General features: G+C 35.4%; 2 long non-coding RNA genes across 2 annotated transcripts; both read right to left on the bottom strand.

Annotated features, from left to right (window-relative positions):
• Window positions 1-573: 573 nt before the first annotated feature.
• On the bottom strand, window positions 574-15055 carry LOC130012954 (uncharacterized). Its single transcript, XR_008788193.1, has 2 exons — window positions 14949-15055; window positions 574-4205 (listed from the first exon to the last, which is right to left on the bottom strand). It is a non-coding gene; the product is annotated as an uncharacterized LOC130012954 (long non-coding RNA).
• A 4131-nt stretch (window positions 15056-19186) lies between these two features.
• LOC130013056 (uncharacterized) lies at window positions 19187-21551 on the bottom strand. Its single transcript, XR_008788348.1, has 3 exons — window positions 21510-21551; window positions 20950-21192; window positions 19187-20282 (listed from the first exon to the last, which is right to left on the bottom strand). It is a non-coding gene; the product is annotated as an uncharacterized LOC130013056 (long non-coding RNA).
• Window positions 21552-22557: the final 1006 nt, after the last annotated feature.

Consider the following 22557-nt stretch of genomic DNA (forward strand, 5'->3'; position numbering starts at 1 on the left):
ATCTGCCTATTGCAGGTCTTTCTTTAGGCCTGAAATGTTTTCTAAATTATTATTTAGACATTAATTAACTGACCCAGGCCATAATCAACTCTCGATGGCATCGGATTTCTCCGATATTAAATAAATTAGAACGTATCAGTCATATTTTGATTTAATCTAAAAATGGAGGAGCGAGACTTAGCTTCGAGCAACCAGTACAGTTGTTGAAATTATTGCACGTGTCTTGTCAAACCTTCAAAGGCTAATATCTTCGCTTGCAATAGAGTAATTTGAATGAAATTGTCAAATTATTCATTTTACATTATCTATTTTTGAACTATTGTAGCAAGAATGGCTAGCTCTTTATCTAAATCTTACGTAATGAATCTTTAATTGTAAGCTCATTGGATAGTACATGTCATATCAAACAATGAAATGACTATTATCTGACATATTGGCCATTTTAGGAAATTTGAGATTATTTTTTATGCTTAATGTTTCTGATATCTATTCAATCACTTAAGTTGACCAAACAGATAATTTGGCTTATGTGGGTAAACATACGAACAGACATGAAAAAAAAAATCAAAAATGTTGCTTTTTTCAGATTAATCTTTTATTTTAAAACTGATAGTATTGATTAAACAACATATATCATATACCAGCAGATGCAGAATTATATTATGAACATTTTGAGATATATTACATATCCATATAGGTGAAACTGTTGAGGAGTTATGAAGGCTTCCCCGACTCGCACTATTTCAAATAAGAAAAAAAAACGGCGGCCATTTTTTTTAAAGATGGCCGCCAAACTGACATTTGGCAAAGTGACCCGGAAGTCCATCAACCTATTTTGGACACTTTAGACCTAAGGCTAACTGAAAATCATAGTTAAACCAATTCATCAAATTGGTAATGAATATCTGCCTGTCACATGGACTAAAGCCAGAACAAGGATATTCACGACACTATAACAGAAAATCAGCCTAGCACTCAATAAAATTTTACTCACCTTGACACTTTGGATGGCACTTTTATGATGATTAGGGGGGGGGGGGGGCATAACTCTAGACGTATTAATAAACGAAAATTGCCGAAATTCAATAGGATTTTTCGGTTCAGTAATCTAAATAATGCATACAAATTTCAGAAAGATCGGATGATAACTTTTGGTTCAATAAAGTGAAACAAGGGCCATAACTCTAGACGTAATAAACGGAAATTGCCGAAATTCAATAGGCTTCTTCGTTTCAGTAATCTAAATAATGCATATAAACTTCAGACAGATCGGATGATAACTTTTGGTGTTCACAGGCTTCAATAAAGTGAAACAAGGGCCATAACTCTAGACGTAATAAACGGAAATTGCTGAAATTCAATAGGCTTCTTCGTTTCACTAATTTAAATTTCACAAAGATCGTATGTTAACTTTTGGCATTAGAGCGTTCACAAGGTTCAACAAAGTGAAACAAGGGCCATAATAAACAGAAATTATTGGAATTAAATAGGTCTCTTCATCTCACTAATGTAAACAACATATATCAATTTTAAAACAATTGAATGATAACTTTTGGCGTTAGAGCGTTCACAAGAAATTGTGGACGATCGACAGACGGACGGACGGGGGCGACGGCAATATATGTCCACATTTCAATGTGGGCGTATAAAAATGAATTAAATACTAGTATTACAATACTCATGTAGTAGGGTGTTATATTCTCTTTAACTATTTTAGTAGGGTGTTATATATATTCTGTTTAAAGATTTTAGTCAGTTTCCATTGTCCTGTGTATCCAGCTAGCCTTGTATTTCCAGTGGTTTTAATTACTTTAGTTTATAGTTTAAAGATGCTATTGTAAGATAGTGAGTAGATTTAAGCATCTTGGAAACCTGCTTTGTTTATCCTAGTTACTAACTTCACTCTTTTATTTTCTGGTCACCTGTCAACATCTGTACTTAATTACAGCACAATTAATCATTTATTTCAAGGTAGGTTTAATATTTGTTTGACTGGACTAGACATTTTAAACTATATAAGTAATTCTAAACTAGTAAATTAATTATTAGCAAATTAATATATATATACTATTCAAAAAAAGTAGGGGATATTTGATTTTGGGGTCATAATACTAAAATATGCAAATGACTACGAAAAAAGTCACTATAGAACCTAACAGAAGAAACATTTCCAGTTACATGTGACGCCCAAACGCACCAATAGCTACCGCATGGAATGCAGGTGATGCTTGGGATCATCATGGGGGTCCAACCCAAGATTTGCACGACTCTGACTTTGAATGTTACAGTCATTGTGGCATTGAATTCCAGGGTGGAAACATCAGTTTAATTGTTTTAGTGACCAGAAAACAAATTTTGATATGCGTCGGCTTACCCAAAATGAAAGGCTACGTGCCCTTGGCATGCTACAGTCCGGCACAACACAGGCGGTTGTGGCGCGGACGATGAATGTTTCTCAGTCTGTCATAAGCAGGCTATGGTCCAGATACCGTGATACACAATCTGTACAGGAGACAGACCACGCTCAGGTCGACCAAGGGCGACAACTCAAGCCCAGGATCGATTTATCCGTACCTTGGCCTTGAGAAATCGTGTCATCACAGCAAATCAGATCAGCGCTCGTCTTCAAACAGACACTGGTGTGAGAGTGAGTGGCCGTACGATTCGGAATCGACTGCATAGGGGTCACCTTCGCGCCCGACGTCCTCGCGTGATCCCTTGTTTGAGAGATCATCACATTCAGGCAAGACGTCGTTGGTGTAGGGATCGTCAACACTGGGATAATCGACGCTGGAGCAATGTGATGTTTTCAGATGAGTCAAGGTTCACTGTTGATTTTTTGGACAGACGTAGGAGGGTGTGGCGTCGTCGAAACGAGCGCTTCCAAGACGTGGTGTGGGGAGGCATCACTGTTGCTGGAAGAACGGCTTTACATGTTGTTGCAGGGCGTGTTACAGGCCAGTACTACCGGGACAACATCTTGGCAGTCCATGTTGTGCCGTTCGCACGACGTCATGGCCGCCGTTTCATCTTCCAGGATGACAACGCAAGATTTCACAGGGCCAGGATCGTTACAGGTTACCTCCAACAACAGAACATCACCACATTACCTTGGCCAGCACTGAGTCCCGACCTCTCCCCCATCGAGCATGTCTGGGACATGCTTGGACAGAGGTTACGTCAACGTCAACAACGTCCTGCCAATGTCCAAGAACTTGCTGCTGCGTTGCAACAGGAATGGGACAATCTGGACCAAAATGACCTTAGACGTCTCATTAGGAGTATGCCACGTCGGATCAATGCTTGTTTGGCAAACAGAGGAGGATTTACCCGTTACTGACTTGGTTGTGATGCTATGGTAACTTTGCTGTTTGACCCCGGGTATCATTTTACCCTTATAATGGTCAGTCTGTGCCTTACTTAGTCTAACGATCATTTGGAATAAATCGATGAATGTGAACTTCATTTCATTTTGTCATTTGTTTCTTCGCCAGTTTCATTAGGTGACTTTAATAACACTTAAAAATCAAATATCCCCTACTTTTTTTGAATAGTATATATAGAAACTAGGTAACTTTATATTTCATAAGTAAACATTGATTAAATATAGTATCCCCTGTGTAATGTCTTGTTAATTGTTTTATTGTGTTGTCTATAAAGTTTACAACTCTATGGTCACATTTATTTTCCTGGAAAACACCTGTCTTAGGGTATGTTAGTTTGATATCTATATTTATATCTTTGTCATAACAGATTAAATGTAAATAGATATTTTAATACATATAATATAGTACTTATATTATAACTTGCCTCCTGATCTATTAGTAATTAATAGAATATATACATCATTTAATAATTCACTTGTGTAAATAATCATTTATCTTTTCAGTGTTTTTTGTTGTTCTGTAAAGTATATATATTGTCCCGTAATAAACTGTTGTTGTTAACTTGTCTCAACCCCGACCTGGAGTCGATCATGCGATCCTCCTGCTACACTCACAATATTTTTTAAATTTTTTTTGAAGGTATCCTCCTCCTCTTCCTTTTTACACAATTCTTGGAGTTCCTTAATACTTTCACACAGCTTCTCCAACCCCTCAAAATCATGGTCTGGCACCTTCGATGCGTAAAGTTTTCAAACATCTGGTTGGTTTGTGCCATTTCTCTTAGGGTCTCAATCTTCATTAATATATTCAACTGAAAATCTGTAAAATTCAAAATGAAATAAATAAAGTATAGCTAAATGATGAATATCATGATAGAGAATGCTAGCTGACCTTAAGCTTGTATTAATTCATGATGCTTAAATGGTGCAGACATTGTATTATTTGGTAAAAGACCTTTATCGTCGGTGTTGGGAGTCTTATCCGTTTGGTTGTGGTTGAAGGCATTTCCATTTGCATTTAGGGTTGAGGTTGGATGTTCTGGGGCTTCTTACAATTATAATGCCGGGTTGCTATAATTTTGATTATTAATAGAAGGGGCAAGTTAATCTCAAAAGCGGAGTGACCCCAAACAAATTGCAAAAGAAACCAACGCAGTTTCGTTCAATCATACTTATATTAGACAGTATCATAATTAAATTTGGCCTAAGTCTGCCAAGGCGAATTGGTGGGATTAACATAATTCAATAAGACAGTTTCTGAGAGTGATATCCATTAACTAGTGCGTTTTAGTGGTGGATCAATAAATATATTTTTGTTAAAATCTTACCATACCAAGTGGTAATCGAGGCGAAATGTTCCAAATATAACAAATTTGACCAAACGAAATGAAATGTTTAATGGCACGTCAGCTCCAACCGGGCTATATTGCGCCAAACATATGGTGAATTTAACGAGACAAATTAAAACAATATCACAGGGATGTATTCATATATGTATATAAAAACAAAATATCACAGAAAATATAATTAAAAAGAAATATATCAATTCCTTTACATATATAAATGTTTAATACGCAATATATGATAAATATATTTAATCAAAAATTTGAATAAAAGTTTGTCTCTTAAAAATGCTAGCAATTTATCATGTAACTCTGGTTGAGTTCGACCAAACAAATTTTAAAAAAAGTTACTTTTCACATAGTACCGTCCATTTTTCAAAATGGCTGCCAAATTTGGTAATAAAATGGCATTGTTCCCGTATATAACCATTACTTTAAGATATTTATGATGTCTCTGCATTAAAAATGAATTTTGAAAATCCAACATGGTGGAAATTCAAAATGGAATCCAAAATGCCTCATTTTAAGTTAGTCATTATTTTTTTGTCCTGAATTGTAACATGTCTTTCACTTCATTTGGTTGAATTTTGATCCCAAAAACTTAATTTCGAAATCCAAAATTGCTGATAAAATACAGTCCAAAATGGCGGATTTTTAATTAATCGTCATTTTCTTCCGTTGGATATGACCTGTAATATGTCTTATATAAGGTTTTTGGGGTTACTGAGTTCAATTCTGACTCCTAAAACTAACTTTGAATAGCCCAGATGGTATAAATTTAAAAGACAATCAAAATATAATCCATAATGGGGATTTTTGCGATGTGGATATTGCTTTTAAAATATATCTAATAAGGTTTTCGGTCTTAGTAATTCCAGGGATGGGCTGAAAAGGAGTATGGTAGTTTCAAGAGTCTCTAAACTAGTTAATGTTATTCATTGCATAGTTTAGGGCCCCCTGTTAATCATGAATTTACGTTGTTAATGCCACACGTTAAATATGTGCATAAGCTAGAAACACCAATCAAAAACATTTTGCGCCCAGTTGGAGAGACCCCCCTCCCTTTAACAGAGTAAGGATTGGGGCCCCCTAGCCCGCCCCTTAGTATCTTATAGACCGATTGTAATCACAGGTTCATTTAAGAGAATACGCATTTAAGGGAAATAAACCGCTAGTTTTTGGTACCTAGAAATGGACACAAATGAATAAATGGGTCATAACGCATATAATAATGTAATATGAATGTATATAAACTGATTTACATTCAATCGTTTCTGTTTTTACAGTAATTTCTAATTGGTTATGTTCGGCGAAATACACAGAGTCCGATTGAATGGCAGTCTTTGTTAATTTGTAACACGTTTAACACCATATCTCTCTACGTGAATAATCAATAAACTGTTCATAAGATAAAACAGAACAATTTTCTATACCTGTAAAATAATATACCAATTTTATATCTTTCTACACGGCCTAACAATAAATTGTTCAATAGCTGAAACGGAAACTTTTTTTTTATAACTGTAAAATAATATACGGCGTATTTTACTGATAATGAAGGTAATCAAGTAATGCTGGAAATTGCAACATGTTTCAACCCACTATCTTTCCAATGCCTTTTCAGGGATGGACTGAAAAGTATGTTTGTTCCAGAGGTCCCTAAACTAGTCAATGCTCTTGCGTATTTATGAATTAATGTCGTTTTTGATGAATTTTTAAGATATATGTATACGCTAAAAACACCAGGATATACTAGTCTAGAAAGCACCATTTACAGTTGGTTTATTAAAAAAAAATATGAGTCTCATTTGAAAGAACCCCGTCCCTTTTATCATATGTATTGTCAAGTGTCCATTGCTGGCAAAAAACAGTATTACCCTGGCAATTGTACGAACTTGTGAAATAAGTAACAGACAGAAATGAACTCGTGTTTACTATTGGTTTAGATGATACCAGAGACGGCCGAGGGGTTCCCGCTCTATGGGGGTCCGGTGTGGTTCTCTCCTCCCCCGGTGCAAAATTTTTTTTTGAACAAATGACTGTAAATATTGGTTTTCTATAGTATGTCTTGGTGCTTGTAGCTTACGCAAAAATTTGATGTGCGACAGTCTTTTCGGAAATTAATTTTTGAACCCAATATTGATTTAAGTAATCTTGAAATACTATATTGTTTGGATGGCCAACTGGTTAGCGTGTGCGCTTTCAATCGCGAGGTCTGTCATTTAGTCAACTGGCATGGTTTCGATTCCCTGGTTGTACGTGACAAGGAGTAGGTTCTCCCTTCCAAACTTGTGGGTTTTCTCCCGTTTTCTCCCACTGCAAAAGACCCCTATTGAAATAAAATTGAACCATATGTTAGTCTCGAAATCACCTAATTTGTGTCGAGTGGACGTTAAAACCCCATCTCGCTCTCTTAAAGGGCTCATTAGATGGGCGAAAAAAACTTTTGGGTTATTATATTCTAACGTATATTGAGATATTTTTTCGTATTTCATTTTTACGGTCTATTTCAGAGCAAGAAAGGCGCCGTACAATGGCTATAGGAAAACGAGATACAGTTGGCTACTCTGATAACGGATCGTCATTTACAAATTGTGTTTCAATCATGTTTGACTTATGGCTACAGTAAAACGAGATACAGTTGGCTACTCTGATAACGGATGTCATTTACAAATCATATTTGACTTTTATGATACATTTTGCATGACCTCATGTACGTTTTTAATCAGGGAAATTAGAACCACACTACTCTTCTGATGAAAATGTATCTCGAATAGAGAAAGAGAGAGAAATGGGGTTTAAAACATTTCGGAACTAACACATCGTTCAATTTTATTTCAATAATTTGATTGCACGTAGGTGTCTTTAGCAGTGCCGTAAAGAGGATATAGTAACCATTGCCTATACGTACCGAAAAGTTTTTTTGTTCAACTTATGTGCAGTTTAACACTTTTAGAGGTACTTATCTTTTTTTTAAAACCAGTTTTCGTGGATCACCAACCATCTCGGACACAATATCAATATCCAAAATAGCTAAGTTACTGGAATAATATCTGACCAATCAACAGACTGATATTAATTCTAGAGACGGTGGTAATGATATAATACTACAATGGGTATGTTACCATAATACTTTATCTACAGTACAATATCTAGTTGATAATTTACATGCCAAGATTAAATATGGTAAATCAGACTGATATTAACGCTAGAGACAGTGATAATGATACAATACTACACCGTGATACTTTATCTACAGTACAATATCTAGTTGATAATTTACATCTAGATGTACATTCTAAGAATAAATATGGTATAACAGTTCTAGATTATTGTATGGAATAAATCAGAAGAAAAGATATTTATTGTTTATTTTGTTGTTTAATTTATTTAATAGGTCTACATTATTTTGTTATATCTATTTATTTTTAATAAATAATATTGACAAAAACTTGTGTTCTTTTTTTATTTTATACGTCCACATTCATTATGTGAACTATTATGCCTCCGAGCCTCTCTGGGTGTGTGAAAAGCACTCACACAGTACCAAACTTGGCACTAAAGGGATAAATTCACATTTTCTAAGAATGTGAAAAGGGGATTATTTAACAAATGCTAAGTATTTACTATTGCCTGTTACTTTGAGCATTAGGAAACCACAACGCATAGGCATAGTGTCAATACCACAGTCTAACTCAACATCAATTATCACAGTTCAGTTAAACTCATAGTCAAGAAATGCAATCAGATGGTAGCAAGCTGTCGAAATCCACCTGGCAGAAATTTAATAGGCTTCTTTGTTTCATTGATTTAAAGGGGTGTGTTCCTACTATGCCGGCAGACTGTTAATCCTTTAATTGATCTTAAAACTATACTTAGTTTAAAAGTAGAACTGTTCACTAGTGTTCAGCGTTAATGAGCTCTTAAATCCCTCTTAATAAAATTTATTAACCAACTAATTAATGACATTTTGAATACAGTTCATGCAGGTATTATGCATGATGTTAAGAAATATCGACAACTTGATACAATTATTGACCATTTGTCACGTACAACCAGGGATTCGAAACCACGCCAGTTGACTCAATGACAGACTTTATGATACAGCGCGCGCACGCTAACCATTCAGCCATCCAACCCCCCTACATAAATAATAAAAGATAGGTTGCCAGGCAAAGAAGTATCACAGTTAACACTATTAAAATTATATAATATTATATTAAAATTATATTATATTATTTTATGTATATCAAATATTTAAAAAATAAAATATCGAAAAACAGTTTATGTACAAATTAAAACTTTCTATAAAAATGTGTCTTCTTTAAAAAAATCTAACGCTTTACAATATAGACCCAGTTGGGCAAATGTTTAGGTAAAGTATTGTTCTTATTCTTTGTGTGACGAAGAGGACAAAAGGGTGACCTTGATCGGATGAAGAGCTATTGAACGTTAGAGGAATCGTTTTTTGGCACGATCTTCCATCCATGACAGACCCACCATTGTTTCGGTGCTTCTCGATATGACATCACGCTAGTAGGCCTAGGCTAATTAACTTTTTCTCCGCGAGTCACAAGAAAGTTAAAATTTAAATTCATATTGTGCTTAAACCGATTGGCGAATCACATTGTAATTTTATTTTTAGCATATCTGAAGATTAAACTACATATATTTTGAAAATGTAATGGGGTTTAACGTCCTACTATTCTACCTTTTTTTACAACTGTAAAATAATATATGAATTATCATACAGCGTATTTTACTGGTAATCAAGTAATGCTGGAAACTGCAACATGTTTCAACCCCCTATATTTCCCCTCCCTTTGCAGGGCTGGACTGAAAAGCAACATGTTTGTTTCAGGGGTCCCCAAACTAATCAATGCTCTTGCGTATTTATGAATTTTTGTTGTTTTTGATGGATTTTTAAGATATATGTATACGCTAAAAACACCAGGATATACTAGTCTAGAAAGCACCATTTACAGTCGGTTTATTAAAAAAAAAATATGAGTCTGGTTGGAAAGAATCCTGTCGTTCCCCGTCCCTTGTATCATATATGTATTGTCAAGTGTCCATTGCTGGCAAAAAACAGTATTACCATGGAAATTGCACGAACTTGTGAAATGAATAACAGACAGAAATGAACTTGTGCTTACTATCGGTTTAAGATGATACCAAAGACGGCCGAGGGGCTCCCGCTCTATGGGGGTCCAGTGTGGTTCTCTCCTCCCGGCGCAAAGTTTCTTTTGAACAAATGACTGTAAATATTATTTTTTTTAATAGTTTGTCCTGGTGCTTATAATAATGTAATATGAATGTATATAAACTGATTTACATTCAATCGTTTCTGTTTTTACAGTAATTTCTAATCGGTTATGTTCGGCGAAATACACAGAGTCCGAATTGAATGGCAGTCTTTGGCGTCTGGTTACTCCAATCTACACTGGCAGTATTCTCTACATGGGATATGTTTAGCCTCGATCACCGAGTCGCTTCATACAAATGGTGACCAAAAGCATTCTGACGCGCAAATCGTTTGCCAATTTTAAAATGTTCATTTTGTCTTAAATGTTGGATATCAGAAGTCCATCTTTTCGATTAAACATAAACTTCTAGAAGCTATAAAATACTTGACTAATGTACCAATTGTTAATTTGTAACACGTTTAACACCATATCTCTCTACATGAATAATCAATAAACTGTTCATAAGATAAAACAGAACATTTTTTTTATACCTGTAAAATAATATACCAATTGTTTATTTGATAAGTTTAAGTCTACCATGTAATATGGAAATTTGCAACACGTTTCAACACCATATCTTTTTACACGGCCTAACAATAACTTGTTCAAAGGATAAAACAGAAACATTGCTTTTATAACTGTAAAATAATATACGAATTATCTGTAAAATAATATACAAATTATCATTTTATACCGCATATTTTACTGGTAATCAAGTAATGCTGGAAATTGCAACGTGTTTCGGCCCCCTATATTTCCCCTCCCTTTTCAGGGATGGACTGAAAATCAATATATTTGTTTCAAAGATCCCTAAAAAAGTTAATGTTCTTGCGTAGTGATGAATTTACATCGTTTTTGATGAATTTTTAAAGGGACAATAACACTCTTGCTGGCTTGAAAGCTCCAACTAGGCTAGTGGGTCGACACTTTATAGGACGATGTATGCAGATGGGAAAACCCGACTGCGTTGTTTGTTGTAAGAAAGTTGAAGGCAAGTACATTCGCCGGCATCAAACCACCTATTTGTGCAAAAACTGTATTCCTGAGGTGCCACTCTGTGTCACACCTTGCTTTGAAATCTACCACACAATTCAGAATTACAAAGAATTTTATGAACAGAACTATGTCTAAGGTAGGAAATAAATCTTTAATTTTTGTTTACATGTTATAATTTGGTTTTACATACAAAATTTTTAGATTTTACAGGAACAAAAAAAAAAATTTTTTTTTCACACAAAAGGGTCACATTTTACCCCCCCGGGAATTTTTAAGGGGACTTCCTCCCCCCCCCCCCCCCCGAAACTGTACATATTAATTTAGCTTATTCATTTACCTACAAAATATTTACTGAATATTATGGCATAGCACAAATACTTCCCACCTAAAATTGCACTTTAAAAAAAGTAGTAGTTATAATTTAGGCATTCATAAATTAATCCAGCTCCAGGAAGCATAAAACTTAATTTTAATTCAGTAGTCAAAGGGTTAAAACAAAAATCTGAAAGGAAAAGAGAGAGAGAGAGAGAAATGGGGTTTAACTTCCACCCGACACAAACTAGGTCATTTCGGGACTAACATATGGTTTAATTTTATTTGAATAATTCGCTTGCGCATAGGGGTCTTTAGCAGTGGGAGGAAACCGGAGGACCCGGAGAAAACCCACGAGGTTGGAAAGGCGTACAACCGGGGATTCGAAACCACGCCAGTCGACTCAATGACCGACTTTATGATACAGCGCGCGCACATTAACCATTCAGCCATCCAACCCCCCTGAAAGGAAAAGGAAAGTCACTTAAGTGAAAGAGAAGAAAAGGGTCCCAATAAAGAAGAGAAAACCGATTTCAAGCGAATCCGAGTCGGAAGAAGATGTACCATCAGATAAGAGAAGAGTGCTTTTTCCTGAATCTGATGATGAGGTAGAGTATTCTTCTGATGAGGATACTTTCGAAGAACCAAACCTTCAGTTTGGCAAAGAACATATCTCAGAAGATGACTTTATTCTTAGTAAATTTGCTACTAAAAGGTCTGTAATTATGTTCATAGGGCAGATTATAAGCTTGTCAGATGACAAGGAGGAATTAGAAGTACAATTCCTTCGCCGGGAAAACCCCAAAGAGTTTAAGTTTATATTTCCAGCTGCTGATGACATATCAGATATTGAATTTGATGATATTGTCTGCCGCTTGCCACAGCCTGCAAATTGTGGGGGTACAATCAAGACTTGCCTGGCACTTAGTATTTCCAGTTGACTTGAGTTGTTTTTCTTCATCTTAGAGGAAAGATGCTGTTGGTGTTAGGTCTAGGCTTACTGGTAGGCCACTTTTCCTACTTTTCAATATCATATCACTACATTGTATCATATCCATATTTCCCTTCATGTTTACGGGACAACTCTTTAATTTGTTTTTATAGGACAAAGAAAAGCCCTAAATCAAAATGTTCATTTTTTGTTACTGTTATACAGGTTGGGCCCCATGTAATGGGTCACTGGCATGGGTCACTGGCACAGTGGCTCACTTCGGATATTTTTCAAAAATCTGAATAACTATTAGCTCATCATCTTTTGGTTGTCATGGCTTGTCAACCTTAAAGTACTAAGTCATGCCATACAACTGCAACAGAAAGTTTGAGATTGCCTTAAAATCTCAGATAATTAAGGGGTCTAAAACAAATCTGATCCACTGTACCCCACCTTGCCCTAATCAATTACGCCGCTCGGGGCAAGCAAGATCTCTGGAGTAGAGTTTCGTCTTTTTGTGAGGGGTGTTACAAAAAATGTGATGTTTATATTTATTTGTAGAGTTATGAGTTTCTAGTTATTTTACGGGTTCCGTTTGGATGATGTAAGATTTGTTGACTTCCTTTGTACGAATATTGTAAGTACGGGCTGAGGCAGTGTAACAAAGGGTGAAGTCTCTGTTGTCCTTTTTGACCTAAACGCTGTTACCAACATCAATATGATTATTGTTAAGATAAGCTACTGCCATATTGAAATGGTCATGTCGGAGAACCCGCCGACCTTTAATTTATTTATTAGTATTAGCTGTCATCATAATTCTTTTTATTCAATATCAATAATATGTAACTTCATACCTCGCCTTTAAATTGGCTTAGGTTTCAGATGAAGACAGTTCAGTTAGTTGAGTTAAGTAGCTCAACACAGAACCATGGAGGCTTCCGTTTGGGTGATGTAAGAATATTGTAAGTTCGGGCTGAGGCAGGCGTCAATTAGCGTTTATATCCCGAGTTTAATTCAGTCGAGACCGGCCTTGGTCACAATGTTGTAATGAAGTTGACAGAACCAATCCAAGGATCCTATCAACAGATCTACTTTGACAATTTCTCAATAGCCTCCAATTGTAACTGGACCTGATGAAAGTAAAACGTAATCTTGCGGAACAACTCGATCCAACAGGAAAGGCTTTCCCGATTCTCTCTGGAAAGTGAAACTGAAGCGAGGAGAGGTAAACTTTGCACAGTGTGGTGACATGGTTGCAAGTACCTGGCAAGACAAGCGTAATGTGAACGTTTTGTCGACAAATTCATCGCCACAAATACAACAAATCACCAGAATCGGGAAAAGGTGGAAAAGAGGAAAATGTTATGAAACCGGACGCCATGATAAGTTATAATACATTTATGGGATGGGTCGATCTTCATGATCAAAATAGGTCTTATTATGATCCCGACAGGATAATTGTTAAATGGTGGCGATACTTGTTTTGGTGGTTTTTGAACTCGACAATTGTAAACAGTTACATTCTTTACAAACTGAAGAGATCTTCTAAACAAAAACCAGTCATGAACCACTTTCAATATCCTCATCTTCTGGCCAAACAACTCTGCGGTGGACAACAATCAGTTCGACGAGTGGCACAGAAAAGAAAGAACATAGAGCGTGGACTGTTTGCTAGTACACAAACTTGTAAAAATGCCAGGTCGGAAACATGTCTGTGTCTTGTGTTCTACTGAGGGGAAGGGAGACCGTGAAAGCAAGTGGTGTACAGACAACATTTGGATGTGAACAGTGTGCCGTCTCCTGACAAGTCAGTGTTTTGCCAAATATCACAACCAAAGTATATTAAAATAACAAAATATAACATTGCATATATTAGATTTATTTGGCTTGTAAATAGAACTTCATTCAATTTTTTCTGTGTTGTAAATAAAACTTTCACTTCAACTACCCACTCATTAATGGGAATAGCTGCAAAAGACCACAAGGACCACAAGCCTGGTGTTCGTGCGGAATCTTGGAACATGTGTGATATATTGGCAATGCCCTTTGTGTACATCCTTGTTTCAAGAATTTTCATTCCAAAAATGAAAACTAAACTGACTTCTGTGTACTGTACATATGTTTAATGTTGGTTGCATGAACAAAAAAAAAAAAAAATCCTGGGTCAAACTGGTCAACACCATTTCTCTCTCTCCTTCATAAATGTGACTTTAGGCATGTCAGGTACATTCCCCAGTCATAAAATCTATGTTTTCTTATCTTTCATAAGTGGATAATTGTCATTTACGATTATCATTATTAATTAATTGATTAAAAATTCTAACAATGAATCAGTTGATAAGATATATATATATCATGCATTTAACATAACGAATGATTCCCTATTCACTTCTGAGAAATGAAGAAGTTACGGCCAATTAACCTCATTTTTCATCCACTAATGATCACAGTTATTGTTATAATGAAGCTTAAAAAAGGGGCAATTTTTCGGATTTAAAAATACCACAATCTCCTTATTTCTTAACATAAATCAATAATTTTGGTCACTTGTTTTCTTTTGACCTGCTCTATCTATTGAGAGGGGTTGATTTTTTTTCTGTCACAGCTGGACGCACCTTATCATAATCCCAATCAAGGACAAGAGGATGACGACCTACTACATATATATTGGAAATAAATGATTTTTGGACTAAAATTCAGTTATTTTAAATCTTTAAAGTCAATTCGATATTAACCTCAAGCAATAGGCATATTTAGACCTTGCATTATGCATCTTAATAACTTTTACATAATTAGATTAAATACGAGGTAAAACAACCGTTGTAGTACTGTATTTAACTCCGGTATTCTTAGCGAGTAGATAACGGGTTGCACGTTGGCAATAAAGGGAGATAATCACCTACTTTATGTAGGTCATTAATTATTTCTTATAGTATTTTTTACATAATTACCACGAGACCTTGTTTTAGGCGTATAGACATAATGTTTACATGTTACTATAATACTATCAGAAGAGATATATGTCTTACTATTTAAATATTTGATGTTTCATATTTTTGACCTAATTACAAACATAAGGGAGGTAATCTTATTTTATGTAGGTTATTGCATTTAATTCATACAGATATTACATATTTAATCATCTAACCCTTACATGCTGATCAGCATCAATCATTTTACATATCACGAAAATAATATTATGAAAATAGAACCGAAAAAACGTGAATTTTCTAATATAGGTCACAACATTCCAATGATCATGACAACAATTACTCTTAATTACCCACATAACAATATGATGTTAAATTTACGTTACATTTACGTAAAAATGGTCAGTCAGTTTACCATCATTTTGCTCATCTTTTTAACGATAATTTTACGTCAGGAAATGACGTTAATCTAACGTAAAGTTTACGTCATTTTTACGTTACATTTACGTCATTTTCTGACGTAAATCTAACGTAAAGTTTACGTCATTTTCTGACGTAAATCTAACGTAAATTTTGCGTAAAGTTTACGTCACTTACGTTAGATTTACGCCAGAAAATGACGTAAACTTTACGTTAGATTTACGTCAGAAAATGACGTAAAAATGACGTAAACTCTACATTAGATTAACGTCATTTCCTGACGTTAAATTTTCGTTAAAAGGATGAGCAAAATGATGGAAATCTAACCGACCATTTTAACGTAAATCTAACATTAAATAAACATCATTTTCGGATGCAATTCTAATGTCAAATGAGCAATTAAAACCTTTAATATAATCTATTATTGGTGGTTGTAATTGTAAAATTCAGTCAACCAATAACCAAATCTTCTTTAACCATATGAGGTGCTAAAGACTCCTGGCGCAAACAATTATTGAACTGAAACTGAATCGTAGGCCCCATTTCTCTCTATCTATTTCGTCCTCGAGGTTTCGGTGGTCAAACGGTTAACGCATGTTCGTTGCATCATAAGTTCCGTCATTGAATTAAGAGAGAGAGAGAGAGAAATCGGGTTTAACGTCCACTCAACACAAATAAGGTCATTTCGGGACTAACACATGGTTCAATTTTTTATTTCAATAATTCGCTTGCGCGTAGGGGCCTTTAGCAGTGGGAGTAAACCGGAGGACCCGGAGAAAACCCACGAGGTTGGACAGGCGACCCTACTCCTTGTCACATATTGAAATAAAACTAAACCACATGTTAGTCCCAAAATGACCTAGTGTGATTCGAGTGGAAGTTAATCCCCATTTCTCTCTATACATGTATTTATCAATAACCATTCAGAATTCTAAATGTAATTGCAACCAAACGCCAAAAAACCAGTACAACTTACATAATTATTCAACAAAATATACTACAAGTATCTATACTTTATTCAAAAAATACATATATAATGTAATAAAATACAAAAGTAGACATTTAAATTGTAACAGTTTATCCACAGCATTAAGTTGGTGACAATTTAGGAAACGGTCTTCGAGAAAAACTTTGAAAATGTGGAAATACGCCAACACATTCAGCAGTATATCAGAAAGGAAAACTGTGACGTTGACCAAATTTGATAAAAAAAAACAAAACAAAAAACCTACGGCCTCTATCACGTTTGCTAAAGGTTTTCGAACTAGGTGGGATAATACTGGAAAGGAAATTTGTGGAATACTGAATATCTATGCTTCACACCAACTTTGAAACAAATGTGAATAAATTATAGGGCAGTGTTCACAGGTTTTGCAGCCAATCTGCGGGGGTGGGGACAAAATTTGAAAAAGATACATTAACGATACTTTCTGTAAGATTTAGATAAAGAGCTGACCATTCTTGCTATGATTGTTCAAAAATAAATAATATACATGTAAAATGAAAATTTCATTCAAATTACTTCATTCTGAGCCAAGTTATCACAGTTTCTAGTTTCGACATGATGTGTGCATTGTGGTAATGAGGGCACAGGTATATTCAAGACTTGGCCTCACTTTCCCATTTTTTAATTAAATTTTTAAATTGCAGGCCAGTTAAAATCTTGAGTATCCAATGCCTTCATATTGCATACTTTTACACATTTTGTCAGGCAGTTTCATTTTGATTTTCCCTAAATTCGAATTCAACCTTGATTATGCGATTTTTCGAACAATCAGGAGCCATAATCGAGGAAGTTACGTTCGGATATGCGCGATTATGAAAAGGAACCAAGATCTTAGTGTGTAATGGTTATATATACACATGGTTTTTTTTATAAATCGAATAAAAATTGTGACCTCTACAGGGACCACAAGCTAAAAACGGATGGACGTCTGGACGGACAGGGGCTACGACAATATACGTCCACATGAAAATGTGGGCGTATAAAAATTGTGACCTCTATAGGGACCACAAGCTAAAAACGGATGGACGTCCAGACGGACAAGGGCTACGACAATATACGTCCACATGAAAATGTGGGCGTATAAAAATTGTGACCTCTATAGGGTCCACAAGCTAAAAACTTGATTTTTCGTACAATCAGGGACCATAATCCAAGAAGTTACGGTCAGATACATGCCAATATCGAAAGCAACCAAGATCTTTTGGAGATAAACCTATATTTCAAGTTTCGTCAAAATCGGATAAGAATTGTGACCTGTAGAGTGTCCACAAACAATTGTGTACAGACGTCCGGACGGACCGGGGCTACCACAATATGCGTCCACATGAAAATGTGGGCGTATAAAAATTTTGACCTCTATAGGGTCCACAAGCTAAAAACATGACTTTCAGTACAATCAGGGGCCATAATCCATGAAGTTACGGCCCCACAAACAATTGTGGACGGACAGGGGCTACAAAAATATACGTCTACATGAAAATGTTAGCGTATAAAAAACTGTCACCTTCACAATCACAAACTAATTTGGACAAACAAACAGTCAGGGCAACGATATAATACCCCAATATTGAAATAAGGTATATACTTAATTACACCAATATTACATGTGTGATAGAATTTGTTAAACACATTACAAATATAATTTTAACACAGATTTTTGCTATTATTGATCTATCACAAAAATTTGAAGAATTTGTAAGGGTTTAAAAAGTTTCCCGTATACTATGGCGGTATATTAGATTCAAAATTCTAACATGCTATCGTCTAATTTCTTACTTCTACTCTTGTAATTTCTAACTTCCATTCATGTAATTTCTAAATTAAGACAATGTATAATTCAACTTCTTTTTTTGTTCAGTGTAAATTTTAATTGTTTCATCTTATTTCTATTATTAAGGCGAAAAATGTCTAGTCACTTTACATGTTAAGCATGAATGGTAAACAAATTTAGAATTTTGATTTCTACCTAGCAACCATCATTATGACGTCGTTTGGTGTCGCCACCGTTCGCTCAATTTGGCGATTGAGCACCTGATCGGGACCATTCTGTTGATACAAACGACTCGCTCTTAGTCCAGTTGAATGGTTTGGTGGAGTGCTAAAATTGAAAACAACTTCGAGAGAGAGAGCGAGAGAGTCTGATGGGGTTAAACGTCCACTCAACACAAACTACATGTAGGTTCGGTATTAACATGGTTCAATTTTATTTCAATAATTCGCTTGCGCGTAGGGGTGTTTAGCAATGGGAGGAAACCAGAGGACCCGGAGAAAACCCACTAGGTTGGAAAGACGACCCTATTCCTTGTCACGTACAACCGGGGAATCGAAACCACACCAGTTGACTCAATGACATACCTTATGGTACAGCGCGCACGTGCTAACCTTTCGGCCATCCAACCCCACAAACAACATTGAACGTGATATCTATGTATGGTTTGCAAATACGATTTCAAATACGGTCGGTAAGACGCTGGCTCACTAGCCTAGCGGTAGGGTGTTCGATCCCTGCATTGGTCAAGAAAGTTCATCCAGATTTTCCGGCATGGTTCCTCCTTGTCAGTGATGCAGGATGGAGGGCCTAACAAGTACAGCTGTCTAATCGTTCCGTAGGGCCTAACAAGTACAGCTGTCTAATCGTTCCGTAGTGCCGCTGTCCGGGCAAAGTTTCCTTCGTAGCACACTGTATGGCGTATTAGCCAAGTTCGGAGTAGAATAGTAGGATGTTAACCCCATTATATTTCATTTTCTATTTCAAATACAAGCTAAACAGCATTTGTTCATTTTTTTTAAGACAAGTTGAGCCAATTAATATTTATATACTGTTGGTCTACATTAACACAGGGTACAATTTTATAGATAACTCTTACTGAGTTTAATATAAAGCAACGTTTCGACGAGGACACTCTCGTCTTTATCAAGAATGTGTCGTTTATATCAACACAATGGTCCCGACCAGGTGCGCAATCACCAAAAATGAGCACGCAGTGGCGACACCAAATGACTTCATAATGATGGTTGCTAGGCAGAAGTGTAAAAATTAAGAAGACGTTTTTCGTCTAAATAATAGAAATAAGATGGAATAGAATTAAAATTTACACTGAACAAATAAAGAAGTTGGATTATACATTGTCTTAATTTAACAAAATACATGAATAGAAGTTAGAAATTACATGAATAGAAGTTAAAAAATACATGAACAGAAGTTAGAAGTTAGACGAAAGCTCGTTAGAATTTTGAATCTAATATACTGGCTGCAGTAGATTTTCAACTCACTGATACAACTCAGTTCAAGCCAAAGAGCGGTTATATGATACTGTGACACAGTGACAGGATATCTGCTTGAGGCAAACTATTCATAAACAATTGACTCTTACAAGATCAGACGGAAAATATTTTAAGCCTACTGCTTGTAAAGTAAAGCTTTGGCCTACATTCTGGTGAATTTTGTGCTACCATAGATACATATATGAGTTCGGTACATAATTAAAAAGTCTTTATTTCTTTGCCATCTGGGTGGTTTCATAGACGAGTGTTATTGAGGAGTGTTATTGAGTTCAGTCGCTTGGTTTCAATCCCAAGTCGGTATGTGACAAATAGTTGTGTATGATGTATGATAAGTAGTAATGTCATCTAGCTTCCATATACAAAGCCCTTATCAACCTTTTTATAACTTCCTCGACATGACTGCCATGAATGGTGCTCAAATATAGGATCTGTAAAAAACAAAACAAAAAAAAATTCAATTAAAGCAACTTTTATACTCCAAAATCAAAATGAAATTAGGTTTAAATTATCATTCAATGTGTACAAAATACCTTGGTTTTTTGTCCCATTCGAAAGACTGTACATTGGCCCCAGCCTGCAGAGACTGGCGTTGGCCCTCTCTAGACTCTCTGTCGTGCGCTCAAAAGTCAACTTTAGTTATGCACAGCAGGTAGATTTTTGATGAAAAGCAATAGCAGCCGGGGTCCAAGGGGGAGACGTCAAGTTTGGAATTACGTTCTGGTTGATTACAGTGTTACAGAAGAATTTGCTATATTTCTGCTATTTAGAATCAGAGAAGATTGAGATTAAAGTGTTGCCAATGCTATGAAAGTAAAAATGTCATGTGCCAAAGCCTGCAGCGTTGAGTAGTGAGGACTTTTTTTTTAGTCCAAAAGGTCTAAGTAATTATTAATTAAGTAAAAATGAAAATGTGTACAGTAATAACCTGATAGTAATTTTTTTTTTTTTCACAAAAGCAAACTGTTTCGTAACCTGGCGTCTTACAGAAGTAAGAATTACGGTGAAAAATTAGAAAAATAAGGACAGAAATAATTTTACATCTGTGTGAATAGTATACGTGTATATCAGCAGTCGGGGATATAAGAAAAAACTTACTTTCAAATAAAACCTCTCAATTTAACTGGTATAATCTATCTTTCTCTGTTTGTGTAATCCAAGTAGCTGTATATTGAACATTTCTCATGCACTCCACGAATAAATTCCAAAACGCCCGCCATCTTTAAAATAACCTTCCCAGAATACCTCGCTTCCGGGTTCAGAGTTGTAAAAAAGTACGTACAAATATAGAAGAATCAAAATGATTTTAATAATGATAGTTTAATCAATGTGGACAATATACTGAAAAGACAACAAACATAGACCACCTAACATTGAAATCCGTTAATAGAAATTACATTTAATAATCTATCGATGTAGTTATTCATTTGTATTGACTGTAATTTATCTTGACCTTGACCCAAAATGGCGGCATATATCATATACGTAGATAACGGAGTCTATGCGACTATCAACTGTAGGCCTACGCACTTCAATATTTTATATATAGTCTATAACTACGTAATATTTTAGGCTTATGAATAGTAAAATTGAAGAAATTATTATATGATTCAGAGGCCTTTTTTTAAGCATGCACATGATATAATATACATACGTACAGCTTTATTCGGATCACGACGGATGCAGTACTGCACTGGCAGTAGCCAAACTCGTATATTTGGTTGATGTTTTTTTTAAATAGATCGACTAGAGCCATTTTATTCAGTTGTATCAAATTAAATAATCCAGATTTTTAAAATAATATTTCCATTGCGAATATAGGTATCTACTTTTAAGATGTCGGAATTTTTTTTATATTTATTTTCCCAGTCTTATATTTATCTAGGTCAAACTACAACATATTTATTCGACCGTTGGACAACTTTCAAACGTGTGATAGAATCTACTATAAGGACTAAATTAAATATATTTTTGTGGTAACAGAGCTTAGACACATAACAAATTGTACACACGTGCAATAAAATAATATCTAAATTTCTACAAATTTTGACCGAATTTAAATTGGTTTGAAAGGCCACTAACTTGTCTGAGTTGGGGTATTAAGATAATTTATATTTACTTATTGTGCAAAAGTTAGTCAATTTAATAAATTCAATTACCACCCATGCAGTTAAACGCTGCCCCAAAATTAACATTCAGGCTGTAAAGGTGTTTTGGGCAATGAAATAAAAAAAAGTATTGTAATATTTTGGAGCAGATTTTATTTTGTTTAACTTCTAATTGGTTAATTCTTGTATGCATGGAAAACAGGCCACATGAAGCCAAGCCTAGAAAATATGCCAGAGTGTCCTAAATCTAATTAGCCATCAAATTTCCAAACATTCAACCAAAATGAGACGGAGGAGTCCACTAGGCCTACTATATTATTATTATGGTTTAATTATAGCACTTCATTACACATGAGTATTTCTAAGCGCATTCACAAAAACACTCATTTCAACACCATTTTTGGGGGGTTGGATGGCCGAATGGTGACGACCTGTCATTTAGTCAACTGGCGTGGTTTCGAATCCCCGGTTATACGTGACAAGGAGTAGGGTCGCCTGTCCAACCTCATGGGTTTTCTCCGGGTCCTCCCACTGCCAAAGACCCCTACGTGCAAGCAAATTATTGAAATAAAATTAAACTATATGTTAGTCCCGAATG

This window comes from Patella vulgata, chromosome 5 (genome assembly GCF_932274485.2).
Source record: "Patella vulgata chromosome 5, xgPatVulg1.2, whole genome shotgun sequence".
Lineage (NCBI taxonomy): Eukaryota > Metazoa > Mollusca > Gastropoda > Patellidae > Patella > Patella vulgata.